This window comes from Diabrotica virgifera, chromosome 8 (assembly GCF_917563875.1).
Source record: "Diabrotica virgifera virgifera chromosome 8, PGI_DIABVI_V3a".
NCBI classification, from domain to species: Eukaryota; Metazoa; Arthropoda; class Insecta; order Coleoptera; family Chrysomelidae; genus Diabrotica; species Diabrotica virgifera.
The window spans coordinates 151,108,976-151,123,685 of NC_065450.1; the positions used below are offsets into that span (position 1 = coordinate 151,108,976).

The 14,710-nt window shown below is 31.6% G+C and overlaps 1 long non-coding RNA gene across 1 annotated transcript; it reads left to right on the forward strand.

The window, feature by feature from the left end:
- The first annotated feature begins 1,952 nt into the window (after window positions 1–1,952).
- LOC126889844 (uncharacterized) lies at window positions 1,953–2,859 on the forward strand. The gene is made up of 3 exons (XR_007700189.1): window positions 1,953–2,339; window positions 2,396–2,605; window positions 2,668–2,859. It is a non-coding gene; the product is annotated as an uncharacterized LOC126889844 (long non-coding RNA).
- Window positions 2,860–14,710: the final 11,851 nt, after the last annotated feature.

Sequence of the window (14,710 nt, forward strand, 5' to 3'; positions counted from 1 at the left end):
CGTAATAGGAAATAAACGAGTACCATCTATACTGTAGACTAAAATTGTTGTTTACATGCACTGCATGACTTATTTGAATTTAGTATAGTAGGTAAAAGTGTTACTGACTTAATTGACAGAAATAAGTTGTATTAAAAATGGTTCATTTAAGTGGAAAAGATCGTATTGGAATATTAATGATAATAGGTTATGGTGAATTTTCATTTTTTGGAAGTGAATTTTCCAAATCCATGGATTGGACGTAGATGATTCATAGAGTGGCCCGCTCGTTGTCCGGAACTCAACCCGTTAGATTTTTTCTTTGGGTTATCTAAAATTACGTGTTTACGTTAGGCGACCAACATGCTTGCAGGATTTGAGACAAAGAATAATAATTGATGAATGTGAACTAATACGTGGAGAAATCTTGCAAAAAGTGACTCACGAATTTATTTATAGGCTTTCACTTTGTCAGGAGGTGAACAGCAAACATTTTCAACATTTGAAATTATTTTTTTTTTATTTTTAATATCATTGGTCTAACGTAAGTAGATTAACTTATTTTTTAACTGTAAAGAGATTTATTTCTTGTTTTAATAGTTTTTTCTTCCAAACTTGGTATGTATGAATTAAAAATAACAAGTTCTTTTAAAATCTGGAAAAATATGCAGGGTGTCCCATTTAAAGTAAATAAGTTAAGGGTATTTTCGGTGAAACCGGAAGTGGAGTAGTAACAAAAAATATGGCATCAGATGCCTTTTGCGTCACTGTACTTGCATGCAAAGTTTTATAAATATTGTTTTTTTCGTTTCAAAGATATTTGGTTGGTTCCATACTTTATCTCAACTCTGTATATTTGTTTCATTTATTCATCAAAATGACAATACAATAGAAAGTCACCAGGACCAGACGGAATATCCAACGAACTTCCTATAACCCTGGAGATGACAAAACTTATACAAAAACGAATATTGTACTGTAAGATACCAGACGCATGGAGAAACAGCATAATGATATCAATGTTCAAGAAAGGAGACAAAAAAGACCCTAACAATTATAGAGCTTTAAATCTACTTAACACCGCACTTAAGCTAACCACAAAAGTCCTAACCAACAAAACCAATAAACTAACAACTTTATCAGATGAACAATAAGGATTCAGATTCGGAAGATCCTGCGTAGCCGCCTTATTTCTACTGAGACAAATAACATAAAAGGCCATTGAGTACAATAAACCAGCATTTTTATATTCTATAGACCTGACAAAGGCTTTCGATTGCATCCAAGTCGAAGACGTCTTACATTTATTGTATAGAAGAAACATACCAATCAGTATTATACAAACCATCGAAAATATCTACTTTCATAATCGAATACAGGCAAAGATAAATGGAAAACTAACGCAGTTTATACCAGTACAAAGCGGAGTCAGATAAGGTGACTCATTAAGCCCACTGCTATTTAATATAATAATGGACGAAATAATAGAAGCAGTACCTAAAGGCGATGGTTACAGAATGGGGAACAAAGAAATCCAAGTATTATGTTATGCAGACGACGCCGCATTAATCGCCGAGACAGAAGACGATCTCCAAAGATTAACACACATCTTCAATACAACAGCCAAGAAATACAATATGATAATATCAGTAGAAAAAACCAACATCTGACAACATCTAAATACCCACTACGATGTAAAATCGAAATTGATGGGAAAATAATAAAGCAGGAAGCAAGGTTTAGATATCTGGCAATAGATATAACCAGTTACGGAGATGTTGAAGAGGAAGAACGACAACAAAGCTTAAAATCAAGTAAAACGACAGGATCTCTTAATGACACAATCTGGAAAAACAAACACCTAAGGCCCGTATTTATAGTCGAGTCTCAAGACAGCGTCGATGCTCAAGACCGACCTTGAACCAAATTTGTGTTTTATAAAACGATCTCGAGACACGACGCTGTCTTGGGAAGTGCAAAATGACAGCCGAATCTCAAGTCATCGATCGACCTTCCTCAAGACCGCGATTCTAACCTAACTTTGTTTGTTATTGTTTGAATTTTGAATATTTTTAATTCAGTTCCAACATATATTTTTTGTTTTTCTAATTACAATAAAAATGTATGAAGAAGTAAAAGCATTTTTAGAGTTTATTGATAATATTGGAGAAGAAAATCGCCCGGGAAGTATACAAAAGCGATATATTCAAGATAAAAATATAATCTAAAATACAATGGAGTATTACAATATTGAAGTTCATCAGCGAATCAGCGCATTAACTTAAACAACAAAGGTTTTATGCTACTTATAGGAATATAACCAGTTTTTATGAGGAAGCCCACTTTCCAAAAATGTGCAGGTACTGTAAAGACACAATATGTTATTCAGGCTCTTATTATGTAAATGAATATGTAGGTACTAGAAGAGAAATTACTGTTCAACTGAGAATTATGTATATTACTGTTCAACAACAAGTTTATCAAGTCATTCAATATTTGATCTAAGAGCATTAAGAGTGAAATTGTGAAATGGAAAGAAGTGAAATTCCAGGATTATTAATAGGAATAGATGACAGTAGTGGGTATGCATGCAGACACTATCTACTTACCCCAGTATTACAGCCAGGTATTTATTGATAATTGCTAAATAAATAGTAGGTTATTTAATAGACATAAATATCTTTTTAGGTAATGATCAAGAAAATAAGATATTTTTACCATAGTACTCATGTGAGAACAAGAAATGTAGAAAAGCTATTTGGAACCTGGAAAAGAGAGTTTCCTTTCTTCAACAAGGTCTACAAATCAAATTATATACATGTCTTGCAATAATATGTGCTACAGCAGTACCTTACAATCTAGGTAAATAATGATCTGGTGGTAAATAGATATGTTAATGATGTGGAACAATCTCTAAATTTTTGGTGACATTTTTTTCAACAATATTTTGCATGAGAATACATTATTGAATACCTACTCTTATTGTGTTTGATTTTTTTGTCTATTATTTCTCAAAATGTTATCATGATCATTGTTCGACAACCCTTTTTGTTCGAGTTTTGGTCTCTTGAGGAATACAGCTCCATTCCAATCTATTTCAGGATTTGTTCTTGCAATTTTTTATTTTTAAAATATCAATGTCTTATTCTATTTGTTCCTTATATCTAATCTATAGTCTTTCTCTCGTTATATGTCCAGCTGACATTTGTGTGTTTATTTTGGAAAGTATTTCATATGCTTCCATCCTTCCTCTTAGACTGTGGTCCTATTTTGATGAAAGTATATGGATCGTGGTATGCCCTGTATAGTTCAAAATTATATCTTCTCTGGTCTTCATATTTTAGATGCTATTTAGCCTGATTCTAGTGCTTTATCGTTGTTTCCAGTGCTTTATCAATTTATCATCATTTATTTTACCTACCTGTCTACTGCTACTCTACTATTGTACTTTCACCATATATTTTTGGAATATAAATATATAGTAACCTTCTGTCTTTCTCTTGTTCAACTGGAATTTGTTTATTTATTCTGAGAATACATTATTGAATCTGTATTATGTTAGATATATTTTTTATTTTATTTCTTAATATGTATTTTTTATATTTTATTTTAAAATAAATGAGTATGAGTTTCCCTCTTCTTAAATAAGTATTTATTTGACAAACCTTTCCTTACCAAATATAAAATTAATTACACATCTGGACCTCGGAGGTAAACTACACTATGTCATTTCGAGCAACTGTGTTTAGCATGTGTTTGCAACAAAGTTTAGAGCACTTAGGATGTTAATAAAAATCTGATATATCCCATAATTAGTTGAAAGACAATATGACTATATTTTAATGATAATATATAACCAATGTGTATAATCCAACTAATAAAAAAACACCATGTCGACATAGTGTAGATTACCTCCGAGGTCCAGGTGTGTAAACAGCAATACTGTGATGAGCACTCTAATAACCAGCAAAATAGCGCAAAACATGGAAAACATATGTTGTGAAATAAAAAGAGATGTAAAATTATCTATAGGAACCTATAAATTGACATTACATACTTTGTCACCTTTAGATGTGTGGCAGGAGTATGACAACTGTCACAGAGGTCTAAAGGTGGAAAATTATGTAATGTAATGTAAATTTATAGGTTCCTATTGATAATTGTACACCTCTACTAGTTTCATCTCCTTTTATTTCACAACATACTATATGTTTCCATCTTTTATGTCATTTTGCCAGTTAATAGCATGCTCATCACTGTATACCATTATTTATGCAGATGACATAGTCCTCTTAACAAGAAAAAAAGCTGAAGTTGTTTAGAAACTTGAGAGGTGAAGCAAGAAAATTGCATGTCTATAAATGAAACAAAAATAAAATATTAAGTGTATTGAAATGTGTGGAGAGATGAAACAGAATAAATTTTTCACACTAAAAACAGGAACAAAGGCATACAAAATTGAAAATATCAACAAATTCAAGTATTTAGGAGTGGCAATAATTGATAAATGGGAAGAAGAAAAAGAAATAGAAAAGATACTACTAAGAGTAAGCTAGTAAGCAGATCGATGGTATATGATTGAAGTCAAAAATGTATGTAGGACAACTATAATGCAAAAATGTATTATGAAGCAGTTATTTCAAGTGGCATTGTATGCTTGTGGCACTTGAAACAATGGGTGCGTTCGGACGACCGTAGTGGCTGGCTGTAAGCAGAAATCAGCTGAGTGGTTGTATCCAGCCGTGATAGGGAAAGCTTAGTAAATCTCTCAGCGGCTGACTTCCAGAGGTGACGTCTGACAGCTACTGCTGGCTCAGCTGTCTGAACGCACCCAATGAATAAGAAAGATGAAATGAAAATAGACATAGTACTGGTAAGGGCTGGAAGTTCCGAGTTAGGACTGGCAAAAAATAATAGATATGGAAAGTCATGTGGCTAGGTCAACATTACTTGAATGTAAGAGATTATTTTTGGAGGAAAAAAAAAGAAAGACCATGAAAAGAGTTGTTCGAAGCAGTAAGGAGATTAGGATGATATAGAAGTGTAGAATTGGAGGAGGAGCGTTAATGTCCAGTAGAAATGGATAGGCTATATTTACTTTTCTGCTGATATTTGGGTAAGATTGTTAATATTTTATATCAATATTGTTGTTGCTTGATAAAAATTCTTCTAATAACTTAATTTTATCTAACTCATTCAGACATACCTATATTTATACATTTTAGAGTAGATGTCTTTAAAACAATATCACCAATAGTTATGAGTTGCATTCCTGGGACGATTTTATTAAAATATAGTTAATTCGATTACATAAAATCAACTTTAACTCAATAATATCCATCACAAAAAATGTATAGCATGTGATCTGTCTTTAAGAATTTAAACATTAAATAAATTTAATTTAAAACTTAAATTGATGCTTATTCCCATGAAAATAGTAATTGCATTTTATACAAGTAGGTACCACCTGTCATGGTTTCTTCTTTGTTGTTAGTCAGATGAAGAATATAAACATAGAAGAAAGCTTACACCATTAATAAAAAGGCAGGTAATATACCAGAGTTTTATTTGCTTTGCTTTCTCTCATAAGAAATAAATGATATCTCCCAGTGGTTTCTCTTAGAACTTTGAATATTTCATTAAACCCCATTACTCCCAACCAAGAATAAAGTAATATCACAGTATTCTGTTATACTGGGGTAATATCAAAGAATATATTTATACTTTCCTTTAATATGCAATCCTTTACCACAAAGAAAAGAAATCCTTTATCTCATAATGGAAACAAATTATGAGAGGTCATTAACCTTTGAAAAAATAGCATGTAAGATTTAGAAAAAATAAAAATGTAAACTTTTAATCAATAAAATAAACTTTATTTAACTGAAAACATTTTAATAATCTATTTTCAAAAAACAAATTAAATACAAAAACATTGCAAAGATATTTAACTTGACGATTGACAGTTTTTAGTTGGTGTTCTATGTCAAAATTGCTTAAAATCCATAATTTTCCAGCCTCGAGATCAATCTTGGCCGAGATTAGCCGAAGACTCGTTTATAAAACAGAACGTGGTCTTGAGCTCGACGTTGCCGTAAGATCGTCTTGGCTGAGACCAATCTCGAGATCAGTCTTGAGTACTGACTATAAATACGGGGCTAAGACACAAAAGCAAGAATCTATAAAGCAGCAATTAGACCTATATTAACATACACGGCGGAGACAAGACCTGAACATCTAAAACGAGACGACTATTAGAAACAACAGAGATGAAAGTACTCCGACGAATATCAGGGAAAAGTCTGTTGGATAGGGAAAGAAGCGAAAACATAAGAAGATCATGCAATATAGAAGACATAAATGGATGGATGACTAAACGGAAACAGGAGTGGAACGAACAAAGTAGAATGGCAGAGGATAGAATAGTACGAATAGCACGAGATAAGTCACCAAATGAACGAAGAAATATTAGCAGACCAAGAAAAAGATGGTGCGATAACTTAAACAATTCAAGAGGCTAATATTGAAGAAGAAACAGACCTTAAAGCCTACATACAAAAAAGAAGAAGAAGAAGAAGAAGAAGAAGAAGAAGAAGAAGATCAAAATGAGCTTAAACTCACACAAAATTAGTATGTTTTACTTCTTAACTAGTAATAACAACTGTTATGACTAGTTAAGAAACCTACGTCCATTTATTTCCTCCCTTCAAATTTCACTATTATAAAGTATAACCGTTCAAAAGATACGAGAAGGGGACGCACTTTATATTTGTTGTTGAAATATAAAATAATTTTTTTTTGTATAGCTTCTTATTCAAATTTTGTGCTAATTAATACATTCGTATATTTCTAAAGAATATCTTCAGTTGCTTCCACATGCTGTCTGATAGTAAGTTAAAAATCCATGTATTATTTTTGCTATCTAAAATAATTCAAAGAAGTTCTGTGAATTACACTTTAATAGTAAAATATTCTCGTTATCATTGTAATATTTCACAAACCGGAAAATATAAGTGGAGAGAAAATACTACCGATGAGAAAATTAAAACATTAGTTTGCAGTGCTGATTAGTGTTCTTTAACACAGATTTTACTAAACGTTTTTGGTAGTTTCAATATAGATATTTGACATAGACATTTGAAATAGACATATTATACATTTGGTAGATATCAAAATAAATGGAGAGAAGCTCAGTCATTTGAGATTCGCAGATGACATCGTCCTTATAGCCGATTCTATGGATGATGCAATAATAGTTTTTTTAAATTTATTAAACACCAATAAGATGCTTAAGAACATTACAATCTGATCAAATAATGTGATCAATGAGCAACTATTTCTAACCTAAATTACTACTACTAAAAACTTAACACTAAGGACAAACTCAATAGTACCCCTTAGGTTCTGTTAATATATTGCACAAATGTTAACTTGTACCATCACTTGCACCGTGCACTATTTTTCACTTAACTAACTCGAGGGGTTTCTTCCTCTTGAGTCTTCTAGCTAGATCCGTGTTTTCGAGAAGCTGGATGGCTCAACATTGACGTGTTGAAGAAGTCGTTATTCGTGACTCTTGGCAAATTTTTCTATGGTCTTGTTAACAGTATCCATGTGTAGGTTCCCTATGGAGGTCACTGTTCCTATAGTACCATGGAGCGTTGACAATGTTCCTTAGTACTTTATTTTGGAATCGTTGAATGATGTTTACATTGGTATTACTAGCGCAGCCCCATAGCTGGATACAATAAAAGTATTTTATTGTAGATCGAGAGAGTAGATTGTCTTCCCAATAGCCAATACATTTTTTATACTTCATGTTAGGCTGCTCTCGTTTCTTTTTAACATGGTCCCTCCAGCGTAGCCTAGCGTCTAGTGTAATACCCAAATATTTTATTCATCGCTTGTCTAATTTCACTGAGAGTTATTTCTGGCATGAGTTCAGAGCTTGATTTAATATTGTTTTGCTTATTGCATCTTTTAGCTCTGTTTGGTTCATTCGTATGCTCTTATAAAGTACTCCATAGAAGTCCAGGAAGTTTCCTCGTGGAAATAGATTAAGGGTTGTACATGAGACCAAGTGTAAATCCGCGAACAAGACTCGGAGCCCCCATACAATGGCCAAAAAATATTTCTATTGAATTAGAGGTTCTCCAAACCACCGTGATTATGGAGTGACTGTAGCACGATCTGCTCGTGGCTTCCTTCGTTGAGGCAATGTTTGACATTCTTGTGGCGGCAGAACTAAATTCTACCTTGGATCCGGATATCCAAAGTTGAGAGGGATATAAGACAAATGGGTTTCATGTGTAGAAGGCTAGCGAAAGTGAGTCTGATTTTCTGCTATAACTATTTCTCCAAATATAGCAGTGAACAAGTTTGAATCTAAGAATTAATAAAACAATAGAAGAGATTATGAAAAGGAGTAGGAACGGATGTGTGGTGCTATTTAATAGAAAATTGTATATTTCCTGTTATCAATTTTCCATTCTGATGTTTAACATGTTACGTTTCTCAAGACCAAAATCCATTATGGTTAACTACTAAGAAATCATTGGTCAACTGACGAATATTATACAGGGTGTTTCATTAATAATTGTCCATATAGTAACTGGAGAAACCTTAGCACAAAATACGAAGATTTAGCCTAAAACACCTAAATAAAATGTGGTTCCTTACTGAGTTACAGGGTGTTCTATCTAAAAAATTAAAAATTATTTTTGCTCAGCATTTTAAAACTATTCGAACTATCCTTTTCATACTTGGCAGAAAGTGCGAATACGAGACACCCTACTAAATTACCATAAACAAACGTTTCTAGCTACTACCAGAGACGTACGACATAGGATCGTGAATGGTTGACCCTTCTCAAATTCTACGCTACTGGGGGAATTACTATTTTAGTGCCATTTTTTAGATTCTCCAATACTTTCTACGTAAAAAATATACTCTTCATTGGTAACAATAAAGTCATTAGTTTTCAAGATATTTGCAGTTAAATATGAAACGGCACAGTTATTTTGCTTAATTTATGATATTATCATGATACATGATTAAAATTTATAAATTATTTGTACCCAGTACCTTAAAACTATTTGGCGTATCCTTATCATACTTGGCAAAAAGTGTAGGTACTGTACACCCTACTAAATTAAGATAAATAAACTTTTCTAGCTACTACCAGAGGCGTACGACAGGGGATAGTGGCTGGTTAACCCTTCCCAAATTCTACGCCACTGACGAAATTGTTAGGTATTTTAGTGTACATTTTTGATTTTGCAATACTTTTTATGTAAATAATATACTCTTCATTCGTAACGATAAAATGACTAGTGAGATATTTGAAATTAAAAATGAAGCGACACAATAAATTAATCAAAATAACCGTGTCGTTTCATTTTTAACTTCAAAGATCTCGAAAAGTAATGACTTTATCTTTACGAATGAAGAGTATATTATTTTCATAGAAAGTATTGGAGAATCCAAAAATTGAACTAAAATAGCAATTTCGCCAGTGGCGTAGAATTGGGAAAGGGTCAACCATTTACTTTCCCCCGTCCTACACCTCTGGTAATAGCCAGAAACGTTTGTTTAACATAATTGAGTAGTGTGTACAGTACTTATATTTCCTGTCACGTATGAAAAGGATACTGTAACTCAGTAAGGAACCAAATTTTATTTAGGTGTTTTAGGTTAAATCTTCGTATTGTGTGGTAAGGGTTCTCCAGTTACTATATGGACAATTATTAATGAAACACCCTGTATAGAATAGTCTATTGTCAAAAGAAAAAAATAAATAATATAACCTTGAGAAGCATTTCCCGATTTTGAACCAAAAATCCGTGACAATTCAACTCTATAGGTTTTTGCGTTACCAATAAAAACATCAACAGAAGTTTCCTGTTTTCGTTATTCCAATTGTACCAGTTAAGTTTTTGTACGTTAATGTAAAGCATCTCAGACTAAAACAAAATATATTGTACAAGAAACAACGAAACAAAAAATTGATTGGTTTATAGATATAATTTAGGTTGTTTTACTGTCGCCTAGGAATAACATATAATACGATATGTATTGTTACACAGGGAGACCAGTAGTTGGAGCACGCAAAATAGAATTCTATTTTGCTGAAAATTTTTTGCTCAATTAGAAATCCAATGAAATCAATTAATTTGTGATCATCTGATTGAATACAACCAATAAAACCAACATTATACTGAAAACAGATCCCATGGGCTGTTTTCACTCAATCATGTAGCTATGGATACCTACATTTCGTTTCATTTCGATTTTGACATTTCAAATATTCAATATTTCAAAATGTCACGATTTGGTTGTAATACTGATGAGAATATTAATGAAATTATCGAACCAAATATACCAAAGAATACTGTTTACATCTTCATCAGTTATAGAAACTAACATGTCTGGATCTTCATTAAATTTTTCTAATTGTTCCTTTGTTAATTGCACATTTAAATAAATTGTTTCTGCTCTGTATTTTTTTTTCATAACCAGCAAAAAATTTTCTATCCGAATAACCCTCGAACATTGATAAATGCTCAAAAATTTTTTAACAACTTTCTCAAGCTTGTTGCTTACAGGCAACAGACCTCCGCCTACGGCGTCGGTCTGTTTCCAAGCAACAAGCTTTCGAAATCTGTTATAAAATTTTTTCGAACAATTATCAATGTCCTTGGGTTATTACTACTGAAAATAGAATTCTATTTTAGTGACGTCACGTTGCCTAGCAACCGTCGATTCTCCCATTGGGGTGGGTTGTGATTGCGCGCAGCGGTCAAATACCTCCTGGGGTACTGAAATTTACCTGAAGAGGGTTGCTGTGATTGCGCGCAACGGAAGGATTAAGGCAGGTAAACAAAACACTCTACACTCTAATACCCGAAAGTTAGGTTTGGACCGAAGGGTTAGGTCTTCCTCCTTTGAAAATTGTACTGTATAATATATAATATATTAATTTTTTAATTTTATTAATAATTAACAAAACACTCTACACTCTAATACCCGAAAGTTAGGTTTGGACCGAAGGGTTAGGTCTTCCTCCTTTGAAAATTGTACTGTATAATTATATAATATATTAATTTTTCAATTTTATTAATAATTAATATTATATTAATAATAATTAATTTATTTAATACAATAAATATTAATTATAAAAGAAACACTATTTGGTTTTTTTATCACAACTATTTCAATGTAGTATTCACTTGTTATTATCTTAATTTTTTAAAATTAGCAAAATTTCCGTTCAAATCAAAACGAATAAGAAGTAAATAAAACTTCCGTTTACTATAATTTACGACTTCGCGCAATCACAGCATACCTTTTTAAAGACGTGCGCGCAATTGCACCATTGGCTTAGACACCCTGTTGAGAAACCTGACCGCTGCGCGCAATTGCAGTCTGTCCTCCCATTTTGAACTTCGTTTTGTGACGTCACCAAAAAAGAATTCTATTCTGCGTGCTCCCACTACAGTCCTAGTTGTAGGTAGTCTATTTACTCACGGTTTCTGCTTAAATTTCAAAGATTTTAGCTAACATGTAAAAGAAAATAAAGTGATATTGTGTCGATGTGTGCTTTTGCCGTGGGATGAATTTCACGCCTTCTCGTGGGTTAAAAAACATTCGTACAAAATAAGTCCGAAGTTGATTAATTGTAACAACTTTTGTTCTAATTATAGTTTTTTTACTTCTTTATAAACTTATATAAAGTAAATACTTTTCGAGTTATTTGTGAGTGAATATGTTCATTTGTCAATTAAAAAAACGTAAAAAAACTATACGTATTTAGACGGTTTTTCACAAATAGGAACTCAAAACAAGAACTCAAAAAAAACTCACAAAGAAAGTATTTTATCAAAAAAAATTTTCTTAGTAAAAATATAGATTGTAAAAAGTTAAAAAAATAGTGTGTATATGGAGTCTGTAGACCCAGAAGAAGCGAATTTGTAACTAATGAAAAGTAAGTTCTTATTCGCCAAAGTCGAATATTTCAACGTGAAATATCCAAAATATGAAGCACTTTTTGGGGAAAACATCAATATTTTTAAAGTATTTAAAAAAAGCTTTATTTTGATTTTTTAAAAAAGTTTATAGCATTAAAAGTAAGTAAGTTACGCTCAAAATAAGGTTGATCCCTTTTTTTGTTGGTAAAATAATCGTAAAAATCACTTCCTAGTTAGCATCCCAAATGAACTTAATCATTGTCGCTTTACAAATTACTTTACTTATGTATTGTTTATATGATCTGTAAGCTTCATCGGCTCACTTCTGAAAACGTTGGGATTTAAAACAAAAATATTTTTTTAATTCTGAACAAAATTCCTTTTTTTTCAAAATAAAATAAAAATTTTTAAGTGACACCAAAAATTTCAAAAAGTAAAAAATGTAAGTTTTGCTTTTCTGGATGTTTTTCAATTTTTATTTTCCTGTAAGATAAAAATTGGTTAAAATATTCATTGCACATTTTGATTTACCGAAATAGCTTTCGGTAATTGAACATTCGTGATTAGTAACTCGTTCAAACCCTTTTAATTGCAGCCTTTTGAAAAATAAGCACTTTGAACCCATAGAACTTACAGATCTTATAAACCATGCATAAGTAAATTAACTTGTGAAGCGGTAATGATTAATTTCATTTGGGATACTAATTAGGAGATGATTTTGACGATTTTCTTACGAAAGATCAAAATGGATCAACATTATTTTTAGTGCAACTTTGTTTTTCTGGACAAGTTTTGCTTTTCTGGATGTTTTTCAATTTTTATTTTCCTGTAAGATAAAAATTGGTTAAAATATAGCTGTTCAAAATTTTCATATATCTGTGATTAGTAACTCGTTCAAACCCTTTTAATTGCAGCCTTTTGAAAAATAGGCACTTTGAACCTATATAACTTACAGATCTTATCATAAACCATGCGTAAGTAAATTAACTTGTGAAGCGGTAATAATTAATTTCATTTGCGATGCTAATTAGGGGACCATTTTCACGATTCTTTTTCCAAACAATAAAATGGATCAACATTATTTTTAGTGCAACTTATTTACTTTTGATGTTAGAAACTGTTTTAAAAACAAAAATTAAGATTTTTTAAACACTTTAAAAAAGTTGTAATTTCTCTCGAAAACAATTAAACAATTTTTCGACCACGGCACCGCCCGGCACCCTGTGGATATGTTATAAGAACCTCTTTTTGAGTAAGAGTAAAGATCTCTTCATGAAATTAAAGAAGGGGTTGAAACTTGATTTGGTTACTTATTGAATTTTATAACATTAAAAAATCATACAGAAGTAAAAACTTCGTTTGTATAATGGTATAAAAAAGTTTTATTAAAAAACATTAAAAGTCATCCAAAAGGATTTGCAAAACGTTTTCAATCTGGATCAGATCATCCTCAGTGCGTTCTGCCTAGTGCATGAAACTAGCAACTTTTTGAAATAGATTACATCTATAATTATGGTTTACATAATAGTTGTATGAAATTTATAGCGACTCCAAGTCGATGTTAAAAGATTAAATGTGTTAGGAGTGATCAAAGGGCAACATGGTTCCCTGCTCGATAGGAACTTGTGGTTCTTGCCAGTTTATAATATTAATTTTTAATCGAGTTATTAAGCCATGAAAATGGCCATTTTCGCATTTTTCAAATTTTTAATCGCATATAACTCGACAACAATCAATAATTTTAGAGAAAAATGACAAGAATCCTTTTTTGCTCAGAGGGACCCAAATTATCTAAAAAAATTGTTCGAAATGAAAAAATTATTTTCGTGAATTTGTTTTAAAAAAAATGTTTAATTTTTCGACCACGGCACCGCCCGGCACCCTTTGGATATGTTATAAGGACCTCTTTTTGGGTAAGTTTGTGCAAAAAAATCGAATCGGAATAATTTCGCTAGCGGGGGCGACGATACTGCCGGTCTATGAGTTATTGCTCTATGGTTATTTTCGAAGGATGGTTATTTTCGATGGTTTATGGTTATTTTCGAAGAACCTCGAAATGGAGAACCTTCAATCTCATATAACTCAAGTGTGGTGCAATTTTTTGAAAAACTTGAGAAACATATTTTAAAGTCCAATAAAAAGTATTTCAAACAAGCTCTGACAAAAGTTTATTGCATAAGATCTGACTGACTTATGATGAAAATAAAGTCGCTCTCTGCCTTTTTCTTTTTCAAATGTAAAAATTAAATCCACGCAGTTACAATCGTAATACAAATGAATAGCTTCCCACTTGAAATTACCTTTATTTACAATAGATATAGTTAATACGATTAATGTGATTCGACCGATTTGGCATGCTTAGTTTAGAAAAAAATAGTTGATTAAATCGAAAATGACATTATTATGTTTTAAGAAAAGTGCATTTTTCTTAAATAATCCTAAAAGTAGGTAATCATGATACAAAAAAAAAAAGAAAAATCAAAATTTTCAATAAAAGAAGTTCTACAATTAATATTTGAAACATTTTTTCATATTATGAATACTTTTAGATTTATTTAAGAAAAATGCATTTTTTTTAAATGCCATTTTTGATTTAATCAACTGTTTTTTCTAAACTAAGCATTCCAAACCGGTCAAATCACATGCAACGTATCAATTATACCTACAGTCGGAAAAATGAAAGAATACCCATGAACGATCACATTAATCACTTATTTTGTATTTGCTGCCTTTTTCTATAACAAACGTTTGTTATTTATAGAAAA